General features: G+C 48.2%; 1 protein-coding gene across 1 annotated transcript in view; it reads right to left on the bottom strand.

The window, feature by feature from the left end:
• Positions 1–5,367, bottom strand: part of BEND3 (BEN domain containing 3) — a 34,848-nt gene extending 29,481 nt beyond the window's left edge. The window contains exon 1 of the mRNA XM_082633326.1: positions 5,148–5,367. The gene's annotated coding sequence lies outside the window, so the exon portion shown is untranslated. The remainder of the gene's footprint in view (positions 1–5,147) is intronic.
• Between the last annotated feature and the right edge of the window lie 10,511 nt (positions 5,368–15,878).

The raw sequence follows: 15,878 nt of genomic DNA, 5'->3' as shown, positions 1-15,878 counted from the left end.
AGGGCTCCCCCGCACGATGAGGTCAGGTCCAAAGACCTGGCCCAGCAGCTCGACCTCAGGCCGCCTTGGGGCAAATCCTTCCGACCTCCACTCCCGTTCCCAGATGTAAAGCGAGGCAAACTCGTACCACCTGAGGGTCTCCTTGAGAACGTGAGCCCCAGAGCCCCAGAATAGGAATGATCGGAGCCCGAGACCCCCGGGATGGTGGCTGTGCAGCCCTGCCACATACAAAAGGTAAAGCACGGAGAACAGGCCCAGACCATTTTAAAGGTGTTATTAATAAAATACATGCAAGGATTTGAACAGTTTAACTAAGACCTAACTAAACCTTACTTCATCTTGCCAAGCCATGTGATCTGACTTCGTGAAGCCTCCCCACTGCAGGTTACACTGATTTTTAAAAATGAAACATAGAAAAGGAGGACAGCAGCTGACGTTCATGCAGTGCTGCCTCTGAGGTCTAAGTGTTTTACACGTTCACCGGTGCAGTCCTCACAACAGTCCTCCTAGTTTGCAGACAGAGAAGCAGGGGGGCGGCAGGCTGCGCCTCCCTTGGGTTGGGTGCTGCGGAGAGCAAGAAGAGGGAAAGAGGCGGGTGCACTCGGGGTGGTGGCCTCATTCCAGCCTTCCAAGAGGAGCTGGGACCGAAAGGGGGTGGACCATCCCCGCTCTGCCTTCTCCCTTCCCTGCGGAGCACACATGTGTAGGCTGGGCTCAGAGGCAGGAGCAAGTCAACAGGCCAGGTGGGCCTTCGGATCACGAAGGTACAGCTGATGTGGATGAAAATGGAATTCCCTACTAAACTTTAGGGGCAGAAAGACCTGTGTTCTATCTAATCCTGGCTTCACCTACGTTTAGCTTCTAATCCCAGGCAAGTGGCTTACCCAGTCAAGCCTTGGTGCTTTCTTCTGTAAAAGGAGCCGCACACACTACCTTTCCTTCTAGAGGCTCTATGAAAACCACAAAGGAGAAACTGCCTGGCACACAGCACTCAGTAAACGTTACTTATTATAAAGCCTTTTTAAAAAAAAAGATGTTTAAAGTGCATCTTAACAGTGAACATTTTTAAAAACTAAAATAAAATGGTTTAAACCTTTTAAAAAGTCTTGTAATGTTTCTTTCAAATGAAAGAAAAAAGAAACGTTAAACTGGAAGGGGTGAAATCAAAATGCTCTCCCTAAGGACGGGAAGAATGTTCCCATGCCATCCACTCTTGCTGGGCTCCATCTCTGGGTCTGCAGGAACGGCTGGGAGCCTTGGGGATCTCAGAACCCGGCCCTCTTGGCTGTGGCATCCAGCCCATGGGACTTGCAGGACATGTTTGCAATTTGTTTTTATTTTTAGACACATCTTCAAATAAAGTTTGAAAAATACCAGTCCTCACAAAACCAGGGCAATGTTCCCCTGAGTTTCCTAAAGCTGTAATTGTCGCTGCCTTCCTTATTCAGTCAGAGAACAGCCTTATCTTTCAGCGCGCAGCGAAGGACAGCCGCACAGCCCTGCCTGCCTGAGATGTGGCGTCTCACCCTTCGGAGACTGCGTTTTCTGAATGTGACTAAATGTGATGTCTTCTTCAGCTAAGGGCTTCTACTTATTAAGCCCTCCCTGCCCTCACGAAGGACTGGTTACCTCCTTCGACATCAATGGGAGGAGGAGTCAGACACTGCTTTTAACTTTAACCATGGAACCCAGAAGCTGGGGTCAAGGAGAAAAGGAGGGCCAGCATATCCCAGCAGCCACCCATGTGACTGACTGGACAATGGTGACTAATTTTCCTAGGAGGTATAAGCAGAGTTTCCTCTGTACTTCCCACTTTTACAAATGTGTTGTCTTGTGACCACATGAGCTAACTGGAGTTGGGGCACAGTCGGGTGTAAGCTACCCCCCTCCACATCTCCAGCCTCCCCCCTTCAATTTACTAGCTCCATGCTCAAACCAACAGCCCCCCGCAAACAAGAAAAGACCAACTCGTGATTTATTCAACTGAGCATTCAATGCCTTTACAGATACTGTGTTTCACTCGGCAGTGATAACTGATAACTGAAAATCAGACAAGAGGAGAGGAGAGGTGGCCATTAGTAGAGAACAAAAACCTAAAAGTGCTGATTTTAAATGCAGTCAGCCTTCCAAATCTGTGGGTTCGAAATCCGAGGATATGAAGGACTCGCTGTAAGGGACTTGAGCATTTGTGGATTTTGGTATCTGAAGGGGGTCCTGGATCCAATCCCCCACAAATATTGAGGGATGGCCGTACATGTGTTTCAAGTTGAATTAAAAATAGAGGAAGGGCATGTTACCAGGTGAGCTGCTGAGAAAAACTCAGCTCTAAAACAATAGTTTGTAAGAAGTCTGATCATTCAGGGACTAACATGCCAGGCATTAATGCCACTCCAAATGAAATCGCACCTCTCCTGTTTGACACACTGAAGGCTTGATGCCAGCGTGGAGAGCCCTTAGCTTGGCATGTGCGGGTCATGTGTGGCAGCTCATTTCAGAAACTACAAGAGCCTGGGCTGAAATAATAATGTTGCAAGAGATACTGAAACATCAGACGGGGGAGAAGTGCCATTGTCCAATGTGAAGTGGGAAAGAAACAGCAAGAGCAAGGTGCTACTCACAAAGCACATAAAATATCCCTTTTGGGATCATGTTTTGTGTGTGTGTGTGTGTTTGTGTGTGTGTGTGTGACTTCAATTTCTATTTTCTTTAAATTACCATACAGTAAAATTTACTTTCTGGAGGGAGGGGGTGTACAGTTCTATGAAAGGTAACACAGGTATACATCCCTGTAGCCACCATCAAGAGGATACAGAAAAGTTCCATCACCCCAAAGACTGATTCTACAAATAATTCCCCCAAACTTGCTTTAGCCAATAATAGGTACAATGAATAACAGGAGAGGTACCATAATTTGTCATCAAAATTAAGTGCCAGGAAAAACAAAAACATTACACCCCAACCTCCCATACACTAACACCAAATTATTTTTGCTGGTTGGCTAGCAACCTTCATGTGTCTCTACATTATAAAATTTGAGGTCTTTAAAAGACAGATCTCCCAATTTTTCACCATGGTGTCAATACAATTCATAAAAGCATGTGGTTTCTTTCCCTGTTGCTTCAGGGGCTTTCTAAACAGCTCTCCTGCTGGACTGTCCCACCTGTGGCAGGTGGGACAGTCCAGCAGGAGATTAAATTTTCACTTACTCAAACTTCTGTCAGGGTTGATTCCAGTTTTTTTCTTCCTAATTATTAGACATTCTACTCCTCTTCTGCTCATCTATGAATGCTTAGGAGCCCAGAAGTTTGGAAGAGGGTAAAGAAAATGTGTCCATGTGGTACTTTTAACAGATTATTGGGATGCTGGCCATCTTGTCTACTAGGTAGTAAGTGGTCTCTCTTCTATTACTAGTGCTTTGTACGTGGTGGGGGAAGGCAAACACATAACACTTTTCGGTTAAATCGCTTCAACAAGGACATGGCCTCTATGGTAAAACCCACGTTCAGTGGTGGAGTGTTTATGTGACAGATTTTAAAGGCTCTGGTTTTTCCATGAATTTCATTTCAAGGGCCATGCACACGCCAGCTAGACCACTAGCAGGAACAGGATGCACTGGCCCCACTTTCTTCTGGAATCCAAGAAGCTCTCCGTTCATTCAACAAAAATTTATTGAGCACCTACTAAGTTATCAGACACTGGGTTAATGGCTCGGGATGTAAAACTGTGAAGATACAAAATCTCAGCAAATCTCAGTACTGAGGGTGAAGGAAGCTGACAGGGTCCTGTACGGCGACATGAAACTGGAAATTAGGAATGGATGGTTAAAAAAACAAACAACAGCAACAACAAAACCCCAGAAAAACTGAGGGGGGGGGCGGGTTTGGGAGTGTGGATAACAAAAGAATCTCCTTAAGTCTCTGTCCCTCTGGGCCCATCCCGAGCCAGCCCCAGTCCGAGAACTCATTTCCTAGCCTCAGTTTCCCGAAGCCGCAGCTTTGGGGTACTCGACGCGTTGCCCCGAGGCACAGGGAACAGTTAAAAAGTTATAAAAATTACTTTAAGAAGGTGAAGTTGACACCGAAGTGCTTAACCCTGTTCCGCACATCCTTGCCTGGTTGGCATTTGCGTGTAAAATTCTTCCGGACGGGCCACCTGAGCACTCAAAAGTCCTTTACCTCTGCAAAAAACACCTTGGGAAAAAAACTGTGTCGGCACGCAAGGCCCTCACGCGCGTTGCAGCACAACTCACCGGCGCGGCGAGGACCAAGCCTGCGTGGGAACTCATGTTTACGAGAAAGAGGGGGCGGTCACGAGGGGCGGCGGGCGCCTCGGCTCCGGCTCGGCGGCCGGCCGGGAAGGCCTCGCGCCTGCCGGGCGCCCGCCTCTAGCTCCCGGGCAGCGGGAACCGCGAACCGCGCCGTGGATGGCCGGGGAAAGGGCGCTGCGCCCCCTGGCGGCGGGGCCCGTCCCTGCCCGCTCCCGGCCGCCGCCGCCGCCGCCGCCGCCGCCGCCGCCGCCGCCGCCGCCGCGGGCCTGCCTCGCTCCATTTGCTGACTCCGGCGGCAGCGTCCCTCGGAGCGGCAGCTTCTCGGGCCTCCCGCTCCCCGCTCGGCATCTCCCTCCAGTCCCCGCCCCCTGCTCCTGCTCTGACACCCCCTTCTGCACACCGAGCCGTCCCCAGCCGCAGCCCGGCCGAACGCGAGCGCCGAGTCCACCGCGGGCTTCGCAGAGCCTTCCGGCGGCTCCGGCCGCTCCATCGCGGCGCCCGGCGGGGGTGCGGGGCCGGCGCGCGGCGCGAGTGGGGCGGCGGCGCGGACTGTTCCACTACGCGTCCCCCCCCGCCCCCGCGCGGCGCGCGTGCTCCCCGGAACGCTATGGAGCCGCCGCGTTCCGAGCGGGCACAAAGGAGCGCGCGGCACAATGGGCGCTGCGAGCCCGTGGGCACCGGGCGCCCGCTCCGGCGGCTCGGCCCTGCGCGGGGGTGGGCGCTCCTCCCGGCGAGCGCGCTCCGGGCAGCCCCCCTGCGCGTCTCCTCCCTTGCTCCCGCCCCCACCCCAGCATGGATGTTGCAGCCACTCTCCCGTACGTCTGCTCCGGAGCCGCCGCCGCCGCCACCGCGCGGCCGGCTTGAACCGCCCCGCACTTACCTGGGACACGAGTTCTGTACTTTGCAGAGCGGGCCCGCGCCGAGTTGGGGCGCCACGTGGGGGTTGGGGGGAGCGCGGGTCTGGGGAGTGGGGGCCGCGCGCGGAGGGCCAGGCCGGGGCGGCCCGGGGAGTTGCTGGGGGCAGCGGGCGGGCGCCGTGTATTTTCCCCTCTCTTTGTGTGTGTCCGTGCGCTGCGCTCTCGCGTGACGTGACGGGACTCCGTGTGTCATTTCCGCACAAGGACACAGGAGCCCCCGCTGCAGTGGAACCACAACCCCTCCGCCCCCACCCCCGGCCCGCCCCTCCCCCTCAGCGGGGCACACGCGGGACCGGCGGCGGCGCTCGGGCGTGAACGGCCGCGGCAGGGAGCTGGGGCGCGCGCTCCGGGGACCCGGGCTGCCCGGCGCGCTCATCCGGTACCGCGCGGCTCCACGTGGGCCCGCGCCCGCTGCCCGGGGCGGGGAGCGGCGGTCGCGCACCCACGGTGAGCCGAGCCAGCGCTGGCTAACAATGTACCCTGCACACCGTGTGTTCTCCCCATCGCGAGTCATTTCTCTAAAACGTGGTTTCTTAGATACGAGGAGTTTGACCTGAAAAGCCTCTTTTTCTACTTTTTTTTTTTTTTTTTTTCCTCCGCGGATCGGCGACTGTACTGGGCACCTCCCCTCGCGCCCGCGCCTCTCCAGCATTTTTGGTATCTCTGCCGTGGCCCTGGCCCCCCGGGCGAGTGTTCCCGCGCCGCGATCGGCACAAAGACATCGGGGCTCGGGGACCCGGTGGCCCCGCGGGGCCGGCATGGAGTCTGGCGGGCCGCGGGAGAGCGACCCCGGCGCTGGGAAACACTGGCTCAGGCCACTCCCCCAGCAGGGTGGCCGCCCTCTCTTGTAAGCCTGAGAGCTAAAAATCTGCCTTCTACTTGTAACCCGAAGTTTTGAGGTTTGAGGCCGCAGACCCAGAGATTCAGAAGTGCGCGCGCTCGCAGACCCACATGCCACAGACAAACCCACGGGGTATCTGCGCCAAGCTCTTAAAATAGAAAAACACGAGTCACCAACTCAGTAAAAGCTGATTCTTTCTACTCATGACTCCCGGACTGGAAATTCCAAGTTGATAAACACGAAACCTACCGCTCGGGTATTTTCTCAAGTCTCACTGACTTGAAGGAGTGTGGGGTGTGAGGGTCAGGGAAGCCCAACCCAACAGTTAAGCCACGTTTATATTTAAGGCAAACAATGAGAATGTAAATTTTTAAAAAATCCTTTAATTTGCCGGTCGGAGAAAGTATAAAAAGAAAAATGCAAATTATCCCATCTGCTGCTCACAGCTGACTGGCTGCAAGGAAGGGCCATGTGGCCCAGCCCTGCGCGGTCAGTGAATTGGTAGAATAGATTTTAAAAGAAGGCATATGCTGGCTCCTTGCTGCCCAGGCGCGGGGAGGGTTTGAATTAACGTATAGTTTTGGATTACGTATCCTCTGCCAGACCGCTCCAACTGGGAATTTAGCAATTATGCAAGTTCTTCCCCTTCGGGTTTGAAATCAAGAGGCAAGAGGTTATCTAAGACCTTTGAGGAACTACGTGGAACGTTCTCGAACTGTATTTGGATAGCCGATTTTGAGAAGTCAGTACTAATTGCTATGCAAAATTAGCAAGCAGCCAGGAGAACCAAACCCTGCATCCAGGGGGTGCTTTAATAAAAGAATCCATACGTGCTCAGTGTCATTCAAAACAGGATGATGAAAAGAATGGGGCCGAGATAGCAGCCCTTCAAATTCAAAAGACTTGGGTTGCCCTATCTACATTTAAAATAGGGCGGAGGGAGGAAGGGAGGAGGACCGCTTGGGGCAGAATGGTTAATTTATACATTCCCTGAAGACAGAATGGAGGCACTTCGATTTCTGCAGGGAACTTGACTTTTAACATTCGCACATTAAATAACACGTATGATATAGTACATTACTTGACTTAGTTAACAGATACAGCAGTTTTAGTCTCACCTTCAATTTAATGTGACAGTTATAATTAGAATTTAAAAAGCATAAGTTGCATTTCATTAGTCCAGTTTTCTAGGGCTTCCCAGTGGAAAAGTTAGGAAGAGTTAAGAGTTAAGCTCACTTGGCACTTTTAAACCACTTTATGGTTTAAAAATTTTAAATGACCTTGTTACATTTTTACAAAAGGGACTAGATGAAATGTGTGTTAAGGGATATATCTATAGCCAATCATTCACAAAACAACTCAGGTATTGGAGGAGAAATTAAATAATAAAACAATAGATATAAAACAATATATATAAAATAATTAGAAATTAACATTTCTTTGTTCACGTTCAAAACCAAAGTTTTTGTCAAATACAATAATTTTATTAATAAATAGCATCTAAGGCAAGCAGCGTGCTTAACTGACTTAAAGTGACTTTTCAAAACATAATCTCTCAGGAAACTACAAAGTGACCTTGAGTATTATTCAAATTAATGTATCTTAATTTGCATAACTGGATCAGCATTGCTACTTAACAAAGTAAGCTGTTCCAAATAAGTTATTAACAGATAGAAATGGAAGTTATTGCAATGTGGGAAACTACCTACCTTCAAATGGTTTTGTATGTTTATATGAATTTATTTTTTTTAATAAGGAGAAAGGGAAAACAAATGCATTGGAATTGTATTCCAGTTGTATCTTGGAGCCTTTAAAAAACAATAGTTTTGAAAGTGCTATTGGATAAACGTAATGCCTTATGAAAAAGTATGAATAAACATGGAGTAAGATGGGGAGAGGAATGAGGTTTAAAAAACACAGTGCTTGCCTGACACAATCTTAAAAAGTCAGTAGGAGTGACAGCTAATGTTTCATAAGGATATGTATAAAGACCTGAAAGAAATAACAACCTGAGATTTAGAAGTCTACTTGATTGGAAATTTCTTAATTAGCAATGCATTTTTCAAGATTTCAAATTAGAGTTGCTGCAATTGATCTAATGAATTCATTTCCAATTTTACCTGAGTAAAAGGCAGCAGAGGGTAAACTGGCTACTTGGCCATATAAAGGACTCACATAAAACACTAACTGTAAAAACTCAAAAGGAAAATTACACAGCATTTAATGAAGAATGGGATATCTTTAATGTCAATATATATAATTAAGAGTGGCAGACAGACAGACATCAGGTTTCAAGTATCTTTTAGCTGTTGTTCTAAAAGTTTTGACCATCGCTAAAATGTATTTATAGTTGCCAAGACAGTATTTAGTAGGACTTTTTTCCCCCCAGTAGTTAAGTCAGAACAAGGTAACAGATTTCACTGTTACTTGTAGACATTTCCACTTTATTTCTTGCCTGCTGCATGTAAAATTTTGCCAAGCCTTCAACTTCAAACAGAAGTAGCTGGCAGATCCACATTCTGTGAATACTGACAACGGAGAAGTAAGAGGGAAAAGGAGGAGGGGCGGAGGAGCCTGTATTAACCTTATTCAATAGAACCTACTGAAAGCCACCTTGCTGAATAACTTGCAAAACTGACTTTTGTTTGGGAAGGTGGGCTCAGGGAGTTGAGTTTAACCCCTTGTGTGCTGGGAGGTGGCGGGGAAGCCCTACCTTTAGTGGAGTCTGGAGCAGGTAATGACACACTGTGACCCAATGTGGAAAAAAATGAGATTTTGAATGAAGAGCTGCAGAGACTTTATGTTGGGCAGTTTTCCTTATGAGTAGAAGAACTAATGAATAATTTATAGCACCTTGAGATTTTAAGCGCCCAGCATAACCATTAGGATCTGATTTTAGTTGAATATCTGGCTTGCACAATAGGAGTCTGCAAAAAGAAATATTAGGGAGAGTGAAAACTACTGCAATCCCACTCTCAATCTCAAGCCCTTGAGAAAACAAATGCCAGTCTGAACTATAGCTCATTCTGAGCCCAGAGTGCTAGCTGGAGGCGCTGCAGCCACCAGGGCCCCCAGCCCAGAGGGCACTCAAGGGCCTGCAGTCAGGAGTTCCCCACACTGATCACACAGCCGCAGCGACAGGCAGGAAGCAGGGAGCAGAGGGAGGCTGGTTTCCCAGCCAATCAGAGCCCACTAACAAAGAAAAAAAAAAGGAGATATAATACTGCTCTAGTAATTGGCTGGTTTTTAAGAAATTATTTCATGCTGTGGGTCAAAAGACTCTAGATGAGATGCTCTCCATACATACATATACATTTTTAAAGTCTTACTTGACTTGCCTGAAATCTTCTCTGTAAAATGAAATACATCGTAGAAATGAACTTGAGATCCAGTGATTCTACCTTTAGGAATCTATCCTAACTCAACCAAGGCTACATCTACAAGGATGTTCATTGCAGGATCATTCATAATAGAAAAAAATTGGAGAGAACTTGGAAAATAGTCAAAGGGATGACACATGTTATGTTATACTATGTCAGCTTTAGAAAGAGGGGAGGTACTCTTTTTTATGGGTACAGAAAAGTGTCTATGACATATTATTGAGTGAAAAGAAAATTATAGATCTCTATATAGTGTAATCCCATTTTTGTAAAAATAGAAAAACATGTATGTACCTATCTGGGTGTGAATAGAAAAGGTCTGGAAAACACAGGGGTAACAGTGGATGCCCCTGAGGTATAGAATGGTGGAAAGAAGACTTACTTTTTCATGTTAAACCTTTATGAAATGTTTGATTTCATTTTTTTCCCCCACAATGAGCATCTATTGCTTTTGTAGCCCTTTCCCCCTCCCACAGACCAAAAAAGAGTCGAGTTGTCACCTTGGCCTAAGGAACAAAAGTCACCCTGGAGTAGCTAAAAGTCATGCAACACTGGTGTGAGTGCCTGGATTGACACCTGTCACCTGACTCCCCTTTATCAATCTATTGTCATGACAGGAAAAAAAAAGAAGAAATCTTAGTAATAATGCTCCAAAAGTAAATAATGCTCCAAAAGTAAATTTGGCTACAGAATCCACGGCTCCCTTTCCCCAAGCTTCTAAAGTGTCAGCACAGTATTTTAGAGATGTAACCAAATATGTCTAAGGATTTCCCTATAATCACGGCACACTAGGGCCTGAGAAGTAATAGATGCCAATGGCCTGACTGTACCAATAAGGAAACAGGCAAAAAGGAAAGGTAGCTTGCCCAAGGCACACTGGCCTCTGGAACGATGCTTTGGGGCTCCTTTTTGTATGTCACACCTACCAAAGGCCAATAGGCTTAAAAATAAATGAGTCCACCAAAGAGTAAAATATACAAGGTTAGTGTTTCACACAGTTGTATTCATTAAAGTAGCAGCTCGGGGAATTCCCTGGCAGTCCAGTGGTTAGGACTCTGCGCTCCCACTGCAGGGGGCATGGGTTTGATCCTTGGTTGGGGAACTTAGATCCTGCATGCTGTGGTGCAGCCAAAAAATTTAATTAATTAATTAATTAAAAAGAGTAGCAGCTCAGCCTCCAGCCTCATGCTTCAGTCCTCGGCAGCTCAGCTCTCTTCCTCAAGAGGCCTCGTGGGTCCCAGGCTGGGGTGGAGGCCCCTGCTCTGCACCTTCATGGCACCTTGCTCTCTCCCTGTCATAGCGGCTGTTATGGACTGAATTGTGGCCCCTCAAATTTAGGTGTTGGAATCCTAACCCCCAGTGTAGCTCAGAATGTGACTGTATTTGGATAGAGGGCCTTTACAGAGGTGGTTAAAGGGGCTTCCCTGGTGGCGCAGTGGTTGAGAGTCCGCCTGCCGATGCAGGGGACACGGGTTCGTGCCCCGGTCCGGGAAGATCCCACATGCCGCGGAGTGGCTGGGCCCGTGAGCCATGGCTGCTGAGCCTGAGCGTCCGGAGCCTGTGCTCTGCAACGGGAGAGGCCACAACAGTGAGAAGCCCGCATACCACAAAAAAAAATATAAATAAATAAAAATAAAAAATAAAGAGGTGGTTAAGGTTAAATGAGGTTATGTGAGTGGCCCTCAATCCAGTGACTGGTGTCCTTATAAGAGGGATGTGCATACACAGAGAAAAGGCCATGTCAGGACACATAGGTGGCTGTCTGCAGGCCTGGAAGAGAGCCTCAGGAGACCCCTGCTGGCACCCTGATCTTAGACTTCCAGCCTCCAGAATTGTGAGAAAATATATTTCTGTTGTTTTAGTTCCTCAGTCTGTGGTATTTTGTTATAGCAGCCTGAGCAGACTGACACAGAGACCTGGCTCATGTGAAGCTGTGATTGCCTTTTTATCTGTCTCCCCAACTAGAATGTAAACTTTTGGAGGGCAAGACCATGTTCCAACACTCTCTCCAAGTGCCTGGCTCTGTGCCTGAGACATAGTCAATTCTCAACAAATAGTTGATGAAAGAATAAGTGAATTGTTGTTAGATATCATATGTTCCATTTCTCTTTCCCTCTCTATAGATGAAGAAACAAAGGGTCAAAGGCTTGGAGCAGGACAGCTCCTAGTCTATGTGAACAGTGCCTCCTGGAATTGTCCCTGAACCACCTATGTGTTATAAGGGAATAGCCCAAAGGCAGGCAGCTAAGTCACGGCAGGATCTGGGCCACATGCCAGAACCCCCCCACCTCCCAATCTAGGGCTCCATCCACCTTTCTATACCAACTCTGGAATAATATCATACAGGTACAAAGTTCTTCCCATAGTTGTCTTAGTCTGCTCAGGCTGCTATAATAAAATACCATACACTGGGTTGCTTAAATAGCAGAAATTTCTTTTCTCACATCTCCGGAGGCTGGAAGTCTGAGATCAGGGTGCTGGCATGGTTGGGTTCTGGTGAGAGCTGTTTTCCTGGTTTGCAGATAGCCACCTTCTTGCTGCATCCTCACATGGTGGATAGAGAGCAAGTTCCTTCCCTGGTATCTCTTCTTATTAGGGCACTAATCCCATCACAAGGGCCCCACACTTACAACCTCATCTAACCCTAATTACTTCCCAAAGGCTCCATCTCCAAATACCATTATATTGGCAGTTAGGGCTTCAGCATATGAATTTGGCAGGGACACAAACACTTAATCTATAACAATAGCATTTTCACATTTTGTCATCCTATTTGCCCTTGATCACAGACCTGAGAGAGGTGGAATAGCTACATCACCTCCCCATACCAATCCACCCCACTTTTATTTATTTATTTGGCCACACTGCCCACAGCATGTGGGATCTTAGTTCCCCAGCCAGGAATTGAACTCACGCCCTCTGCATTGGAAGCATGGAGTCTTAACCGCTGGACCACCAAGGAAGTCCCAATCCACCCCATTTAAAAATAATAAATTTATTTATTTATTTATTTTTGGCTGCGTTGGGTCTTCGTTGCTGTGCGTGGTCTTTCTCTAGTTGTGGCGAGTGGGGGCTTCTCTTCGTTGCGGTGTGCAGTCTTCTCATGTTGTGGAGCATGGGCTCTAGGCATGCAGGCTTCAGTAGTTGCAGCACGTGGGCTCAGTAGTTGTGGCACTCGGGCCTTAGAGTGCATGGGCTTCAGTAGCTGTGGTGCATGGGCTTAGTTGCTCCACGGCATGTGGGATCTTCCTGGACCAGGGATTGAACCTGTGTCCCCTGCGTTGGCAGGCAGATTCTTAACCACTGACCACCAGGCAAGTCCCCCACCCCATTTTTAAACACATGGGGAAAAAAATAAAGCCAGGAGAGATGACATGGTTTGTAACTCATTCTTTCATTTAACAAATAATTATTGCAGGCCTAATATGTGCCAGACTCTAGATGCATAACTGGTAATTGGCATGACCGGCATTATATCCTGAGTATTAATTCTTCTGCTGTTTCCCAATTAAGTCTGGTTATTTCCCAGTTTAGTTGTTTGAAAGGCAGTAGTGCTGACCAGAATAGAATTTAATCTTTTCCTTTCAGAAAATTCCATTCTACTGTAAGACACAAGGGAGTCATTAAGCGCTCCTTCCTGCTCAGGCTGGGCATTTCTCTCTCCTCTGCCTTTGCTTGTGATGCTTCTATGGTGCCCTTGCCAACTCCTATTCATCCTTTGAAGCCCAGCCAAATGTCTTCTCCGTCGTGAGGTTTTCACCATCCCTGTCCCACACCAGAGGCAGTGGCACCCAGGCCTATGCTCCCAGGGTTCTACTTACTCCTTTATTGCAGACAGCCCCTATCTCAGCCTAACTGGCGTTACCTGACTGTACTGTTTATTCATGTTTGCTAAGATGCTCTTGTACTAGACTCCGTGAAGCCTCAGATGCATGTCATCCCTCCTGTTGCCTTCTGCAGTATCTCAAGTGGCTCTTCCGTGCTGTGACTGTGACACATGCACTCGACGCTCCAGCTGACTTGACTTGGGGCTGAAGCTTGAACTGTGGGTAGTCACTCGAGGCTGCGTGTGGATGATGCCAGACCTTCTCAGGGGCTCGGTGCCAGCCCTGCTCAGCAGGCCTCTGAAACGGACAATGACAAACCCACACAATGTATATGTATTGGGTGATGTTTTTCTTTCCTAGGACTGCCATTATAAAGTACCACAAACTGGATGGTTTAGATCATCAGAAATTTATTGTGTCAGTGGTTCTGGAGGCTAGAAGGCCCAAATCGAGATGTTGGCTGGCTTGGTTCTGTCTGAGGTCTGGGACAGAACCAAGGACTGTCTGGGACTCTCTCCTAGCTTCTGGGGACCTCGGGCATTCCATGGCTCTTAGATGGCATTCTCCCTGGGTCTTCACATCCTCTCCCTTCTGTACATGTCTGTCTCTGTGTCTAAATTTCTCCTTTCTATAAGGACACAGTCATCTTGGATCAGGACCCACCCTAACAGCCTCATCTTAACTTGATCATCTGCAAAGACGATCCTATTTCCAAACGGACCCTATTTCACAGACCATGGGGGTAAGGAGTTCAACATCATCTTGGGGACACAGTCCACCTCATAACAGGTGGGAAAAAGAGGAGTAAGCTCACTTGGACTCAGTCCTAACATCCCGGAAGCACTGGGTCCCAGAGTGAATGTCTGCTGACAAGGTGGCTTCCTCTGCTACAGCACAACTCCAAGGATCACTGCCAACATCTCTGTCACTGCAGGAATCTGCTTTCCCTTTTCTTTCTAAAGAATGTGCCTAATTTAGTTTCGCTGCTCCTTGGGGACTTGGCCCTTTGCATTCACATTTCCATCCCTCCAGCCCTACTGCTGTCCTGCAAGTGGCAGGTGGTGATAAACGCTGTCACACTTGCTGGCTGTAGACTGCAGGGCTTATGAAGTCCTGGATTGGAACTCAGGCTCCCACAGGTACTAAGTGTGAGAGTTTGGACGCTGCTTAAGCTTTCAGCTTCCATTTCCTTTTTCAAAGCATGGGGCAACCCCACTTACAGGGTGGTTATAAATGAGGCAGGCAATTATGGGTAGCACTGAAGAGCAGCTGGTATAAGGTTAGTTCAATAAAGAATAGCTGTTATTTCTATTAGTTATAAATGAGGTGAGCAAACTGTTGAAATAACTAGCCCAGGCACGTAACAGTTAGGGTTTTGAAAAACACATTTCTAGTTCAGCAGAAAAAGCACAAAGGTTCATATGACCAGCCAGAATGCCATCTGGAAGACACTGCTTTAAATTCAAACTCCACCCAGGAAGGAAAAAAGATAGTGTCATATAATTCTAAAACAGTGATGGTCCCCAAACCACAAGTCTAATGTCCATTCTCCTTATCCCTCTCATAAGGAAAGGACAGTGAATCCTGCCGTCTTTCTCCAGGACAGGCCCTGGTGGCCTCTGTTGCATGTTCACTTTGGTGCCACCAGAGCCCTGAGCTAAATGACCAAGCCAGCCAGAAAGTAAAGGTACTGCAAGCAAATCTCAGTCGATACATTTGTGTGTATGAAACAACAATGTTTATAATTTACTTTCTATCTTGAGCCCCATCCTTTTGGAGTCCTCCCCACCCCCACCAGAAGCTTCCAGGGGCCTCTGCCCTCCAGGCATCTGCCCACATGGGTTCTTGCTTGTCTATCATTCTGCTCGCTGTGCCCTGCAGGCAGCAGCTCTGCCATGCCCAACCAGGGACACGGTCATCTCTTTGCAAGGCTGCCTAGAACAGGGATACGTGATGCAAATGCCTACAGGAAGCGTGTAAGGAGAGCTCATGAGTGAAGCAAGCAGTCTGCCTATTAGACACATAAGAACATCTTCAGGTCTACAAAGAAATGCACCAGCTCCTGTTTCCTTCAGCATGAGCCATCTTTAGTCTATCTTGTACTTCTTCATTTACGGAAAAAATCTGGGTTAAAGAGGACCACCCTCTATCGTCTGGAGAGCAGCGGTGCAAGTGTCATGATGAGTGGCAATTAACCCTTGGCTTTAGCGTAGGGATGAAACAGGGACTTTTAGGGACTGGCAAACTAGAGCGTTCATTCCTTATCTAAGGCAGGCAGCCTTGGTGCCATAAATGACTGAACACAGTGTGGCCCAAACTGCTAATTATTCAAGAGAAGCCCCAACCCGGACTTTTACGTAAAATTGCCTAGATTTGTAATGCTGAGCGACTGAAATTCACATGGCCAAACAAAGTCAGGTGTAACCCACTGGCCTTTCGTTTGTGGTCACAACTCACCGCTACAGCTTCTTGGGGGCAGGCCTGCCTCCCAGCCAGGCTGCTAGAGAGCCCACACAGCAGCCCTGCCTGTCCCCACTACTCTGTCCAGGGTCCTCCTGCTTCGGCCCAAGACATTTTGCCTCTGGCTCAAATCTTCTCCCTGCTGGGGCTTAAGCTTTTAGAAACAAAAGCTTGAGGGCGATTTCA

Source organism: Mesoplodon mirus (assembly GCF_964341445.2).
Source record: "Mesoplodon mirus genome assembly, chromosome: 10".
NCBI lineage: Eukaryota > Metazoa > Chordata > Mammalia > Artiodactyla > Ziphiidae > Mesoplodon > Mesoplodon mirus.
The sequence above is the reverse complement of the archived record's forward strand: the minus strand, read 5'-3'. Positions and strand labels throughout refer to the sequence as shown.